Source organism: Neolamprologus multifasciatus, chromosome 22, assembly GCF_963576455.1.
Source record: "Neolamprologus multifasciatus chromosome 22, fNeoMul1.2, whole genome shotgun sequence".
NCBI lineage: Eukaryota > Metazoa > Chordata > Actinopteri > Cichliformes > Cichlidae > Neolamprologus > Neolamprologus multifasciatus.
The window spans coordinates 647,763-663,251 of NC_140459.1; the positions used below are offsets into that span (position 1 = coordinate 647,763).

The 15,489-nt window shown below is 46.2% G+C and overlaps 1 protein-coding gene, 1 long non-coding RNA gene and 1 pseudogene across 3 annotated transcripts in view; all 3 read right to left on the minus strand.

The window, feature by feature from the left end:
• LOC146492466 (uncharacterized) overlaps window positions 1-15,489 on the minus strand; it is a 364,885-nt gene that overhangs the window by 258,667 nt on the left and 90,729 nt on the right. The window lies entirely within an intron of this gene.
• Window positions 1-15,489, minus strand: part of LOC146492472 (glutamate receptor ionotropic, kainate 5-like) — a 193,198-nt gene that overhangs the window by 103,927 nt on the left and 73,782 nt on the right. The gene's annotated exons all lie outside the window — the stretch shown is intronic.
• Window positions 83-14,779, minus strand: LOC146492473 (uncharacterized; annotated as a pseudogene).

A 15,489-nucleotide genomic window follows, 5' to 3' on the forward strand; every position in this document is an offset into this window, starting at 1 on the left:
GCATGAACGGGTGGAGGTGGATTACAGCTGAAGCAGCGTCAACAGCACGCTCCGTGTCAGATCTGCAGGTGGATGTGTCGACAGGTGTCAGCTGAGCCAGATGATGCTGAGGTCAGCTGACTGTGACATCAGATTACTGTCCAGCACCAACTCAGAGCTGGTTTCTAGTACAAACACGTACAAGAAACACACCTTTGTTCATCCCTGTATTACTTACATGCTTTACAGGCTTCAGTCCGAGGCTGGGTTTAAGGCTTGAGGGGAATAAAAGTTGGAGATGGTTTGATCATTTCAGCAACATCTTTTTATAAAACAATGCCTGTTCATTCACTCATTCATCTGCTGAAATCAGCAGTGTTTCACCATTCTGTGACAGATTCAGATGAGTCATAGAAAGATTTAGTGAAACAAAAGACACGGAGCTGAGTCTTTGGTCTGTGATGAGATCGCACAGAAGTGCACCTTCAAATCAGTGCCAAACAAAGATCACAGTTTGGTGAAGATGACGCTCTGCATGTACCGAGGTCAGGGGTGTGCCTTCATCCATCGTCTTGGACATGGAAAAACTGGTTGGATGCATGTATGGATAGTTGGATGCATGGTTGGATGCATGTATGGATGGTTGGATGCATGTATGGATGGTTGGATGCATGTATGGATGGTTGGATGCATGGTTGGATGGTTGGATGCATGGTTGGATGGTTGGATGCATGGTTGGATGCATGGTTGGATGGTTGGATGCATGTATGGATGGTTGGATGCATGTATGGATGGTTGGATGCATGTATGGATGGTTGGATGAATGTATGGATGGTTGGATGCATGTATGGATGGTTGGATAAATGTATGGATGGTTGGATGGTTGGATGCATGGTTGGATGAATGTATGGATGGTTGGATGGTTGGATGCATGGTTGGATAAATGTATGGATGGTTGGATGGTTGGATGCATGGTTGGATGAATGTATGGATGGTTGGATGCATGGTTGGATGCATGTATGGATGGTTGGATGCATGGTTGGATGGTTGGATGCATGGTTGGATGCATGTATGGATGGTTGGATGCATGGTTGGATGAATGTATGGATGGTTGGATGCATGGTTTGATGGTTGGATGCATGGTTGGATGAATGTATGGATGGTTGGATGCATGGTTGGATACATGGTTGGATACATGGTTGGATGCATGTATGGATGGTTGGATGCATGGTCGGATGGTTGGATGCATGTATGGATGGTTGGATAAATGTATGGATAAATGTATGGATGGTTGGATGGTTGGATGCATGGTTGGATGCATCGTTGGATGAATGTATGGATGGTTGGATGGTTGGATGCATGGTTGGATGAATGTATGGATGGTTGGATGGTTGGATGCATGGTTGGATGGTTGGATACATGGTTGGATGCATGTATGGATGGTTGGATGCATGGTTGGATGCATGTATGGATGGTTGGATGCATGGTTGGATGGTTGGATGCATGTATGGATGGTTGGATAAATGTATGGATAAATGTATGGATGGTTGGATGGTTGGATGCATGGTTGGATGCATGGTTGGATGAATGTATGGATGGTTGGATGGTTGGATGCATGGTTGGATGCATGGTTGGATGGTCGGATGCATGGTTGGATGAATGTATGGATGGTTGGATGCATGGTTGGATGAATGTATGGATGGTTGGATGCATGGTTGGATGAAAGGACCGCGCTATCATAGAGGTTTTAACTGTCGTATACGGGCTGACACGTCGTGCAGCTCTGCTGTCTGAGGACCCGGCGCACTGATTCGTCCCCAGTGGAGAACCTCTGATGCTCAGTGGAAGAAGTCGTCTGCTGCTAACATCATCAGCTGTTTCCTCTCTTCACTGACACCAGCTCCACTCTCACTCGTTCACTTGCCTGTTTCTGTGGTCAGGTAAGTGTGCAGGTGTTTATTATTCTGTGCAGTCTAATACTGACTCATTAACTCTGATTAGGATGTAATGATTGGTTCTGTGTTGAACGCTGCTGACTGTGTCGCTGCTCCTTTAATGATCACTACAGGGCATTTGTAAGGCTGCTTCAGACTGTGGTCTGTGTTGATAGTGGCTGTGTCAGTAAAATGTTCACTGGCATTCCCCCAGGACGCTGGGTGCTCCTTTAAATAGACAGGTCCGTGTGAGCTGCAGCTAGAGTCTGAATAGCTCTGCTGTGCCGGGCTCCAGAGGAACGCCGGCTCTGATTTGATTTGATTTGCAGATTCAGCCTCTCGCCTCGGCTCTGCAGCAGAACCTCTGCGGCTCTCTGAGCCCACGTTTGCATTTCCACCTCAGCAGGAACCGTCAACTGTGAAGCGCAGTGGGTGTGAATGTTAAGTTGTAGACAATGGGCCAGTTTGTGTGTCCAGAGTAAAGCTTAAGGAAGCGCTATGATGAGACAGGAGGCAGGAGAAGAAGTGAGGGAGCCTGTTCACACTTGGAAACCTGACGGGATGAGTTAGCGATGACGTCCAGCTTACTAGCTAAACCTAAGAGCAGCCGAGTGCAGAGCTAAATGTTAAAAAGTGTTGGTGTGAGCGAGCTTCTCCTGCACAGCAACTCGTTGTTTTTGTGCTGCAGCCTTCATCAGGGAATCTTGGACAGTGCTATTTTACTAGGTGCAGGTTAACCCTGCAGCACTGATCGGTTAGCTTTGGTGCTCTCACACAGGGAAGACAGAGGATCAGACTGCTGGGACAAAGCTCATGTCACATAATCAAAATTTACCTTCAGTTTCTGTCAAAGGAAATGACATCACCTCCAGATTACAGTGACACTAGATATTTACTAAAGGTTTTCTAAACTCTCCAACACCCTAACGCTAACGCTAATGCTAACGCTAATGCTAAATGATGCTGTGGTAATCAGGGCTGCTCTGAATCAGCTGATGAGGTTTTATATTTGCACATTTCTTTGCAGAGAAAAGTCTCAGACTCCTTGTTACATTTTAACAGCTCACTATAAAACACACGCACATGCACAACCTGTCATCATACCACAACACAGCACACATACGCACAACAGAACCGCTCCTTACAACACTACTTATGTCTGCTGCACGTGAATACAGGAAGAAGCTTCAGTGTTCTGGACTGTTGGAGAACACGGAGAGCTCACAGTCACTTCACAGCTCGATGCTAACCTTTGCACATCTACGGTAGCCCAAAACATCCCAGAATACAAAGCGTGTGTGGCCATGGGGACGCATTTAGTTTAAACTGGCAGAGCACGCCTGGTCGCTGGGTCAGACGGAGATCGGCTCGACGGAGCGCACCAAGAGTCTCAGGACACCTGCTACACCTGCTCCATCTGTGGCTGTCACAGGACGGTGCTGGAGGTGGAGCCTCTTAAAGCCGTGTGTGATGCGGTAAAGTTAAATCAGATTTCATTGGTGGTTAGTTACCAGCGGTTTTTGTGTCTCTGTGACCCGGAAATGAAGCTTGTTTGCTAAAGTTTCAAAATATGAGTCTGGACATGTGCCTTTCACTGAACTAAAATCAGACCTGATTACACCACTTCTGTCGCCCCTCCTTCCTCCACCCCCACCCACCACCAGACTCTGATCAGAGGTGACATCCGCCTCTCAGCCTCACACCACCCTCTCCGCTCTGCCTCGTCTCTCTCCTCTGACACGAGTTAATAATCTTATTTGTAGGGCTCCGCCGCTCTCCTCGGGGTTTGTTCCTCTCGCTGTTTAAAGCGCTTCCTCAGAAATGAACACGCTCGTTTTCATCTGTGTCAGAAATCACAAACAGATATGATTAATAAATGGCACAGACCCATTCAGATAAAAGCCCTCTCACTGGAACCATATTCAGTCATTTCATTGAGGTTTAATGCTGTAGTGACATAATATGCAGTAGTGAAATATTAAATAAATAAAAGCGTTTAATGCGAGGAGTCTGCAGGTCTGCTGGCAGCCGGCCCGTCTGTCCTGCAGCATAAAAGAATAATGAGCGAACCAGAAATTTAAATAAAAACCCAAACTGTGTGAAGGTCCTGAGACACACACACACACACACACACACACACACACACACACATGAAAGTGTGTTGTTGTTGCTACAGAGCAGCTGAAAGGTCACCCTGGGATTTTCTTTAAGGCTCTTTTTTTTGCATGTCCTCCGACCCGTGGAGGCAGCACCATCACAGACCCTGCACCATCATCACCCTCACAGCTCTTCAAGCTGCCTCTGAATACAGATGGGTACCTCCCCCTCCACCTTCATCTCCATGCAGCTGGAGCCCTCCTCCAGTAAGAAGACACAGCACCGGACACTTAAAGTTAGAAGTGAGTGAGTGCCAGCAGTAAGAGTTTACCATCTGTGAGCACAAACCTTTGTGTTTATCACTCGTTTAGAGCTTTAGGAGGTAAAATGATGCCTCGCTGAGAGCTGCTGGAGTCTGAGAGAAAACACAGTGTCCACACAAACTGACGTGGAGTCTTTGCCCACTGCAGACACACACATTTACTGGGGCATGGCCTGATACCTGCTGTCCACACCGATCAGCACACCTGTAAATATAATCCAGACAGTAGCACTTCCTGTTTACCGGGCGACAAACTTCAGGCTCGGGACTGTCTCGGTTTCATTTTCTCCCCAGCAAACAATTTAACGGCTCCGACACAAAGCGACACCCTGAGAGCAGCAGCAGCTGTTCCCACCTCTGCCTCACCTGAAACACCTGCAGGGTGTGAGGAGGAAGCAGGCGCCAGCACGAGAGCACTGAAGCTTCAAAGGTTCAGCTGAACAGCTCAGGAGGTGAAACACACACACACACACACACGGTATGGCCACACCCACACGGTATGGCCACACCCACAACTATGGCCCCACACCCACCATAGACTCCTATGTTAAACATTTCCAGCAGAATGAAGATACAAAAGCTGTGTGAGTCTGCGTGTGAGTCTGCGTGTGAGTCTGTGTGTGAGCCTGTGTGTGAGTCTGCGTGTGAGTCTGCGTGTGAGCCTGCGTGTGAGCCTGCGTGTGAGTCTGCGTGTGAGTCTGCGTGTGAGCCTGTGTGTGAGTCTGCGTGTGAGTCTGTGTGTGAGCCTGCGTGTGAGCCTGCGTGTGAGTCTGCGTGTGAGTCTGCGTGTGAGTCTGTGTGTGAGTCTGCGTGTGAGACTGTGTGTGAGTCTGTGTGTGAGTCTGCGTGTGAGCCTGTGTGTGAGTCTGTGTGTGAGTCTGCGTGTGAGTCTGCGTGTGAGCCTGCGTGTGAGTCTGCGTGTGAGTCTGTGTGTGAGTCTGTGTGTGAGTCTGCGTGTGAGTCTGTGTGTGAGTCTGTGTGTGTAGCTGAATATTTGACTAAATGTGATAAATGCGTCGATCACTTTATTTAATGACTGAAAACAAACTGACGATCAAACAAAAGGTCTTCACTTGACTTTATGACGTGGGCGGAGCTTCAGCTTGTGTCTTTTGTGGCTTGAACCCCCCCTCCCCCCCCATTTTAATATGACCTTCACACTAATGAGCTTCTGTAACTACATTTCCCAGAAGACACCACACAAAGGCTCTGCAATATCTGTAGTGAGAGCATGTAAAGGAGACCCGCTGCATTGTTCAGGAAGAGGAGAGAGTGGTGTTTGAAACAGAGTCGCTGGTTTGATTCCCAACAGGAACTTCCCATTTCCTCCTCTGATATCTGTGAAGCTGTATATCAGAATGGCGACACAGCACTTCTCACAGCTGGGTAGGGATGGGTTCTGACATAAACGGTAGTAACCAGACCGAAAAGCAGCGCACATTTCAGTGCTTTATTTTTCATGAGATGTCACACACTTTGGATTCTAGCCAATCATTTTACCTTTGCAAGGATAGTAGGCGGGCCCAGGTACGTACGTTCTTTTAGAGCAGAGCTACAGATTAAAAATGCCCAAGGCGAAGCGGTCAAAAGTCTGGCTGTACTTCAAGTCCAAGTTCAAGTTCAAATTTTATTTACCACATGCAGTGGCAGGTTGCCCTGCAGTGGAATGAACCCGCCCCCCGACCTTACACACACACGACACAGACATCACATGGGGATACAAGTCAGAGAACGGTTGCATTACAGAAAAAACACTGAAATATACACTACAATGGGAAAGTACAAGAGGAAAAAAAGAGACCTCTGCTCATGCTGGGCTATAGAGGACACCACGAGAACAGGAAACAAAAAACTCCTCTGCACAGAAAGCACACAAATGTCCACAGCACAACATTATAGAGCACGTGACCAGCAACAGGGTTGGGTAGGGGATAAGGAGTAATCCCAGGCAACACAGCAGCCGTCCTGCCACTGCGCCGACTCTCCAGCGCGGAAAACTCAGCAGCCTGCAACAAGTGCTTTAAGGTGATACTGTGCAAACGAGGTAACACCTCAAATCTGATGAAACACCTGGCGACGCATAGCGTTTTTTTAAAAAGCCGAGAAATGCGCCGTATTTGATATCTTGCTGCGAGACCTCACACCGAGCACATCTACTGCGGGTGTGGTGCCTGTTATCGACCCGGAGTTAGCAACATCCCCCAAAAACCCGAAGAGGAGAGTCCTGGCCCCTAGCCCTGCCAGTGTAGCAGAAATGATGATGATGATGCAGCAGCAGCCGTTCTTCTCTGCGTGAGTAGCTTAATGTTGTTCGTGTGTAATTTACGTTGAGTAGGCTAACCACGTTATTACATTAATGCATGTAAGGTGAACTAGCAAACACCATCATAGCTACATGCAGCTGTCTTCTTGTTTGATGGCAGATACTCCCTTCACCCTGGACAAAAAGGCTAAAATGACCAAAGAAAAAGTGGAAAACAGTTAAACATGAGAGGTTTTTGGACAAAGTTGGTGTTTTTTCCATTGTTTAAGCTGCTTCCAGCCAAGAGTGATACCATATATGCCCCATAGCTGCAGAAAAGGCTAACATTGTTATCTTTTTACAAAAACACAGCTGAACATGAGAAGTTTTTGGACAAAGTTGGTGTTTTTTCCATTGTTTAAGCACCGGCACCGTTTCAAACGTAGGTTCAAGTCGCCTGCATCTAAAGCTGGAAGACAACAGTGTGAGCCACAAACACACAAATCATCAGGGTGTCACCTGATCCAGTCCATCAGGACAAACACTGAGGACATCACTGTGGTCTGTCGTCCTGCAACATGCAGACACACAAAGCTCACACCGCCGACACTGTAACACAATCCTCTGTTCCAACCACCTGCTCTATACGAAGAGCTGACATATACGACACACCTGAGTGTACCTGCCCTGACGCACACACTGATTTACAGTTTAGTTTCTGAACACACAAACACACTCTTCTGTGTGTGTAATGATGTTACACACACACACACACACACTCTTCTGTGTGTGTAATGATGTTACACACAAACGTTTCACACGATTCTTTCTGTTGTCACGAAACTGGATTTTTAGCTCTGACCACTGAATGAAGTGGGATTATGCAACCACACACACACACACACACACACACACACACACACACACACACACACACACACACACACACACACACACACCGCCTCTGGACCCAGACTCCAATCTCATCTTCACCAATCTTCTCCTCTCTTTATTTCGGTCTCTCCCTCTCCCTCCGTCACTGTCTCTTTCTCCTCGCCTCCTCCCTTTCCCGCCTCGCTCCCCGTTCTCTGTTGCCACGGCAGCAGTGTGAAGAGGAGCAACGGAGGGAGAAGGAGGAGGAGGAGGGAGTGCAGTGAAGGGGGGCTTGGAGGTGGTGGAGGGCAGAAAGCATCATCTCAGTCATGCTGATGAGATGAAAGAGAGACTCTGATATCTGCTGTTCTTCAGTTTGGTGTCGATAAAGTTTCTTTTAAAGGGGGAGGAGAAACAGGTGGAGGGAGGGGCTGCACATACAGCTTCTTGCACACACACACAAACAGAGGTTTCAATGTTAAAAAAAGTATTTGTCTCAGTGCGTCTGCTGGCAGCCATGTTGGGAACACCTCCAGATGTTCTACCGTTAGCGCTGAAGAACAAGTAAAGAACACGACTCAAAGGAAACAGGTTTGGGAGCGTGCGGGTTCTCTCTGACGTAACCCGGCTGTAAGTGCGCAGGGCGGAGCTTCTGCTGCCGAGGATGGCGACGCTTTGTGTTTGAGGATGGCTCGAGCCCGGTTCTGTACTGACGGAGTTCAGACGGAGGACAGGAGCCGCCCGAGGAGCCGTTTTGTTTCCTCGATCGCTGCTCACTGAGATTAGTCAGAAAGGTTCTTCCTTCCCTGTAATCCTGAGCTCGTCTATTATAAGCTGGAAACAATCATTCCTGCGTCATTCCAATAATGATTTTCCTCACCGAGGTTCAGTTTGAGGATACGACAGCTGTTGGATGGATTCTGACGAACCTTTGGTGATGACTTCATCCACCGAGGTCTTCAGGGTCAGCGCTTTATTGGTGGAAAACTGACAAAAGGTTATAGACTCTTTAAAATGTCATCACACAGCTGACCTCTGACCTCTGCTTCAAGAGCAAAGGGATAATAATGCTTTTTACAGCCTGTTTGCACTGAGAACATGCAGGAAATGATGCTGTGGGGATTCTAACCATCACATTACAGCATCCAAATATCATTTGACCTCTGACCTCACTGTTTACATCAGGTTACGTTCAGTTGTTCAGTGTTCGTGTAATGAGCACATCGTCACATTCCAGCGACTTCCAGGTAGATGGTGAAGATGGAGGAAGACTTCCCGAGTCTGGGAAGTCTGACAGCCTCCCGGCGTCGCAGCAGGAAGTGGCAGTGAACAAGCTGCAGCTTTAACGTGATTGGTCCTCTGCAGGTTTCTCTTACAGGACCTGACGGCAGCGTCCTGACGAGTGTTTACGTGGAGTCGTTATCTCGCTGCAGTTTAACGGCGCCGGCCCTCTGAGCCGTCTCCCTGCTTCCCGCCTTCTTGTCTCCAGCTGTCATCTGAACCCTCTCATCCAACACAGACGCGTCTTTGCTTGTCAGCTTAGCTTCTTCCTGTTACTTCTTCAGTGTCACTTTTTTGTTTTGCTCTGAAGTAAAAATGTTTTATGATGTGAATAAAGTGAATCTAAAAAGCAAAAACTTTGCCGAAGCCTTGGATGTCTGTTCGATTCAATCACAATCTGACTTTTCTCTCTCTGTTGTCTCTTGAATCTCTCATTTGCCTGCTGCACACCACAGTGAGCAGTGTGAGGCACGAATGCATTACGAGCTGGAAACGGGACTCAGAGTGCATCAGTGTTTGTCTGCTTGGCTTGTCTGCTTCGTTTAAACTGCAGGAGGAGGAGATGTCTCGGCACGGGCTGTTCTAAATAACTGTTTCTGATTCCAGGGAACGACACTCGCTTGTCGCACTGCCACAGTTGTCCACTGGGGGAGATTAGCGGCAGCCACTTCCTGAAGATAAACATAAAGTTGACAGATGGTTGGGGGACACGCTGGAGGGGATCGGCTATAACGGGACTCTCCAGCTGCACTGAGAACACCCCAGAGGTGCAGCAGACGATCCCCGTGAATCGGAGATCAGCCAGATTTAAATCAGCTGAGGTTTACTCAGAGTTTTCTTTGTTGTGTCACTGCTGGAACGTCCAGCACACCTGGTATGGGAGAAATGAGAGCTGATAACAGCCGTTCGGTGGGCTGAACACACACGAGCACGCCAGGATGTTTGTAGCGCTCTTCAGATAATGACACCATTCACTTTTCTCTGACAAGCGTTTGTGAAATGAAAAGAGCCGGATGCTCCGGCCTCTCCCTGCTGCTCGACTCTGCTGCGCCTGGATTCGTCCCAGATGCTGTCGTCACCCTCGGTGCTGCAAACGTCCATATTCCATAATCCCTGCGGCACCTGGGTGCTGGACGCCAGGCGCCGGTGGTTTGTGAAGTGTTGCTGTGCTCAGCTCTTCTATCCTGTCTCAGTAAAAGCTAAAATAAAAATATCTTCACCCCCCCTCTCTCCCAACAACCCCCAGCGGTGACCTGCCATTGGCCGCCCTCCCGTTTAGCCTCCTCTCTGCTGTTTAGCGTTGGCCGGACGCCGGCGTGCGGCGTTCCAAGAAACACTCCAGTCCAGCACTCACCTTGGTCCAAGGCTCACATTTAATTATGGCTCTGATTCATGGCCTCTTTGTTATTACTGTCAGCTCCACTTCCCACCTTCAGACCAAACAAACGGCCATTTCCTGCACAAAAAACCTTCTTCCTCCACCTCTCCTTCTCATCACCTCTCCCCTGCACCAGCCCCGCCCAGCCTTCTCTCTTGGTTTCAGGTGCAGCTGCTGAACATCCAACCACGGCTGGTTCTAAACTTTGATCCAACTTTCTTCTTCTTTTAGTTTCCAACAGCAGAGAGCTGAAACCCACTCACAGAATGAACGAGATGCAGGATGACGACAGGCTCAGATGCTACCACACAAAACTGCACAAAATGATGACAAATCAAACTGACAACTGTTGTTTCCATTCGTACAACCAGACTGGACTGACCACAGAATCACCTCGGTGCTGCAACATCACTAATTTATGACAAACTGTGTTTGTCAAAGATAACAAAGAGCCTGAGCTTACAAATTAGAAACAGCTTTTACTAAGTCGTCTGTGATGTGCAGACCAAGGTTATTATTGTTAACGAAAACTAACGAAATAACAAAAACTAGAAGTGAAAAAACATTTTCGTTAACGGAAATAAAAATAAAAACAAAAAAAGGAAAACTAACTAAAACTATAATGAGTGTTCACAAAACTAACTCAAATTAACTGAATTTATAGCAAAAATGTGTTTAGTTTTCATTGATGTGTGCGTGTCATACAAGAGTCAAGGGTGAAAATGAAGTTTAGTTTCCAGAGTTTTTTCTTGCTGTGTCTCATTATGCCAGCAGGTGGCAGCACGTTAGTCGAGTCGTCTGTGTCGCTGCTCCGTCCACGCGCAGAATCATGTCAGGAAAAGTCGGGAGCCAGAGTCCAATTTGGGATTACTTTGAATATGACTGTGTTTTGGATAAAGCAAGTGTCTTGTAGTGGAAACAGACAAATTATGAGGGACATTTCTAAAGGGAAAAAATCCCACAAACCTTAAAGTGCACTTGAAAAGCTCACACAAGAAGGCTAACCTAGCTTACCTAAAACAGAAGCTAACCCCAGGCAAGGCAGCGTGATGCATCCCGAGACAACAGGACGGGGATATCTACACAACTGTGTGAGTTAATTACCTTCAAAAAGTTTATCAATTCACTTGAACCAAAATTACGAACACCCGGTGCTGCGAGAGTTAATAGTCTCATTGGGGCCAAGATATACATTTTATAGTTGCCTGGTATCAATGGTTGTTCATCTGCCTTTATTTATTTAAAGAACCCATAGGTGGGAATGTGAGTTGTCTGTCTCTGCGTGTTAGCCCTGCGACAGACAGGCGACCTGTCCAGGGTGCAGTATGGTAGCTGGAATAGCAACATACCCAAGGATGAGCAGAATGACTGATATGATGAAACTGGGATTTTGTTACACTTAATTATTGCAAACACGACTAAAACTATAACTGAAACTAATCAAAACTAAACTGAAACGAATCAAAACTAAACTGAAACTAAGGATTTTCAACAAAATAAAAACTAAACTAGCAAACAATTGGTAAAAACTAATTAAAACTGATATAAAATTGAAAATCTGAAGTCAAAACTAAATAAAAATAAAAACTAATGAAAATTGCAAAACTATTAAAACCCTGGTGCAGACACTGGTTCATCCTTCAGTCAGTGTTTATCGGTCGGGGCAGACGGCTGCCCCTCCCCGAGCCCGGCTCTGCCGAAGGTTTCTTCCTGTTGTGAGGCAGCTTTTCCTTCCCACTGTCGCCAAGCTTGCTCACAGGGCTCATGATGTCTCAGTGTTGGGTTTGCTCTGTATGACTGCACAGTCGTTACCTTACAGTATAAAGCACAAAACAGTCAGAAAGACTGAACCAACAATGTCCAAAGAAAAGCTTTGACAGACCTTCATGAAGCTGGAGAACTGTTGCTCAACGGCACTTCAGCAGTTACAATATGTGGCTGCTTTGAAGCAAAATCTAAACAATGACAGGCTGCTCACGATACAGGCAGAACACGAGTCTGTTACACGAAAACCAATCAGCACATCTCTGTGTTAGATATCAGCTCTTTTATAGACGCTGCGCTTTCACCACAACTTCTCCAGAGATTCGTTCTGTCACTAAACATGTCATCATGGAAAAGGTAAAAGATTTACACAACATGTTACACAACATGTTACACAACATGTTACAGAATATGTCAGGATACACGCACACCCACTGTAACGATGCTTTGAGCACAGACAGCACACAATCATGCTAGCATCAGAGTCCTGACGTCCACCGACCGCAGATTATTCTGAGTAACTGGACTCTTGTGACTCAGACTGACGCATGCAGCCACCTGCTATCTACGCTACTGCGCAACATCTCATGTTGTAATAGCCACAAAGCAGACGTTACACATCGAGTATCACAAACGCACAACGTGAATGTCTATTTATGCACCTGAGTACAGGAGATTGTTAGTATAATCGACTCTGTCTTTCATTGAGTGATACGGTTACATCGATCCTAATTTACAGTCGTTACAAACACAGTTTTCACAGGTTTATGGAAATCCAAGCTTACATAGAAATGAACGGGGTAGGCAGCAGGCAGGTGGTGCTAATCAAATGCATTGATTGGCTGATTATCAGTCAAGCGTGAGCACCTCTATAAAAGCATTCAGGTGTTAACACAACGCCACAGTCTTCTGGGGAGTGGACGTCACGTCTGAGATGGTGTGACCGTGGAGTCGTGCTGTGTGGGAGGGGCTCATGGAGGCAATTCAATATAATTTTATTTATGTAATGACTCATAATATCCATTTTATTTTTATTCAGTTTATATATAATTACAACAGTGGCACAGTTACAATTACAATGCAGCCCGATCCCCTCCTGGTGGATAAACCTTTGGTATCAATTCTTTATTCTCAAGTTATCACCTCCACAAACGTGGGTGTCCACACTGCCCACTCACCTCCCTGCAGAGTGACAACCACCCACGGGCAAGCACTCGGTGACAGTAGGAAGAAAAACCCCCTTTAAACAGGAAGCAAGCTCCAGCAGAACCAGGCTCAGCTGATCCCTGACTGTATGCTTTATCAGAAGTGATACAGAGCAGCTGCCAGCAGGACGATGCAGCAAACCTGCAGCGAACGGCTGGAGAAGAATCGAGAGTCCAGACCTCAGAGAGCACGAATGACCAGAACAAAGACCGACATTTTTTTAAAGTGATTTCTGCTGAAGGACTAAATCACGAGGAGTGATTTTGTCCTTTTATTTAAATATTTTATTTGTATATTTCATGATTAAGCCTGACGCTGGTGTGTAAGCTTAAAAACAGGAAACCCACGTCTGCAAACAGTAACAATGAGAAACCTGAGATCAGCTCCGATTACAGATCAGGAACTTGATGTGCACGCTACGATACGATTGGCTGTGATGTTTCACAGCAGATCCCATGATGCACTGGTTAGTCTCCACACTAACTGTGGACCCGATACAACTGCACTTGATGTGATGATGGCTCTTTCCTGATGATTGTTGCTGCGGTCCAAACTTTAAGGAGAAGCGAGTGGTTTACATGCACTAATATCTGGAGGAGACCCCCCCCTCGTTTTCCTCTTCAGTGATTTAGGTCTGATTCTGCATCCTGCCACAGAGGCAGCTCGGTCTGTAGTGCAGCAGCACCGACGCTGACACCAGCAGCCCCGCTTACACCACCTTTGTTAGTTTTTCTTGTTGTTTCTCATAAAGAAGCAGCCGGAGCGTCTGCCGAGCCTCGGGGATGAAAACATTTGGAAGGAGGGGACTCCATCTCTCTCATTGATTCCTCCTTTGATTTGTTTCTGTACTTTATTACCTCCACCCACGCTCTCTTCCCCTGCAGTTTTCATCTGTTCCCAACATGATTGAATACCGATAAACTCATGAATTTATGTCGCTCCGTGCTCTGCTCAGAGCACAGATTCAACATTCGTGCTGATTTTTCACAGTCACGCATGAACTTCTTTCACACACATAAAAGATTAACAGTTTCAGTTTCAGGGATGATAGATGGTTGTGTGTTTACAATCTGTGACCACGGCCTGCATCCTTCGTCCGAGCACTGTTCATTTTGCTGAACTCCAGGTTTGCTCCAGTTTCTAAACTCGTGCAGCCGACTCACGGTTTTAGTTGCTGCTCGCCATGAGCCTTGGTTTCACTCTCATATTTAAAATCAGTGAATCTGCCACAATCAGACCTGTGTGCGCACTTAACACTCTGAATAACAGTAACTGTGTCGCAAATCAGGCACAAAGATTCAGCTTTACCAACAGCAATCCTGCGTCTGTTGCACACTGTAAGAAATGTGCGTAAAAATTACCCTAAATAACTGTAAAATGGTAAATTACCATTAAATCAAAAAGAGTAAATGAGTGTAATATCGATATTAAACGGTGATTTGCTTTTATTTATATTAATTTACAGTAATATTGTCTTCAAAAACAACAGGAAGAATCTGTAAATCTCCAAAAGTTGATTCTGTTCATCTGGACGTTTTGTGGGAGAAACATTTCGTCATCATCAGGTGACGTCTTCAGTCTCAGCTGCAGGTTTCAATCTTATAAACAGACATTTGCATAATGACTGAAACCAGCCCACTGAAGGAACAATGGGCTGGGAGGTCAGTTCCTTCATCTAAATTATGCAAATTCTCATGGCCACTGATCAATGGTCAATGGCCATTGACCATTGATCAGTGGCCATTGACCAATGGTCAATGGCCACTGATCAATGGTCATTGACCAATGGTCACGGGACCATTCTGATGTCACATGATTATGATGATTATCATGTGACATCAGAATGGTCACGGGACCATTCTGATGTCACATGATTATGATGATTATCATGATTCATGCAAACAGTAAAAGATCTCTCAGACAAATATGACATTTTAAAACAACACCAGTAATCCCGAACAAGTTCTTGAGTCTTTTTACTCAAACTACTAAAACTAAACTAAACTACTAAAACGATACTGTGATCTACAGTGTCAAACCAGAGCTGAGATCCAACAGGACCAGCACTGTGTGCTCTCCAGAGTCTGCTGCCATCACGATGTCACTGGATACTCTAAGTAAGGCCGTTTCAGTGGAATGCACTTTACAAAAACCAGACTGGAAAGTGTCCATAACAGCATTTTTATCCAGGAAATAGTTAAGTTGTTCTAGTACTACTTTTTCTAAAATCTTTGCTATAAAAGGCAATCTGGATATTGGCCTATAACTGTTAGGAAGAGATGGATCCAGCTGAGGTTTCTTTAATACTGGCTCAACAACAGCTTGTTTAAAGAAGCTGGAAACTGAGCCAGTACGAAGAGAAACATTTATCATTTCCACAATACAGGGGACAATGGATTCAAACACACTAGTG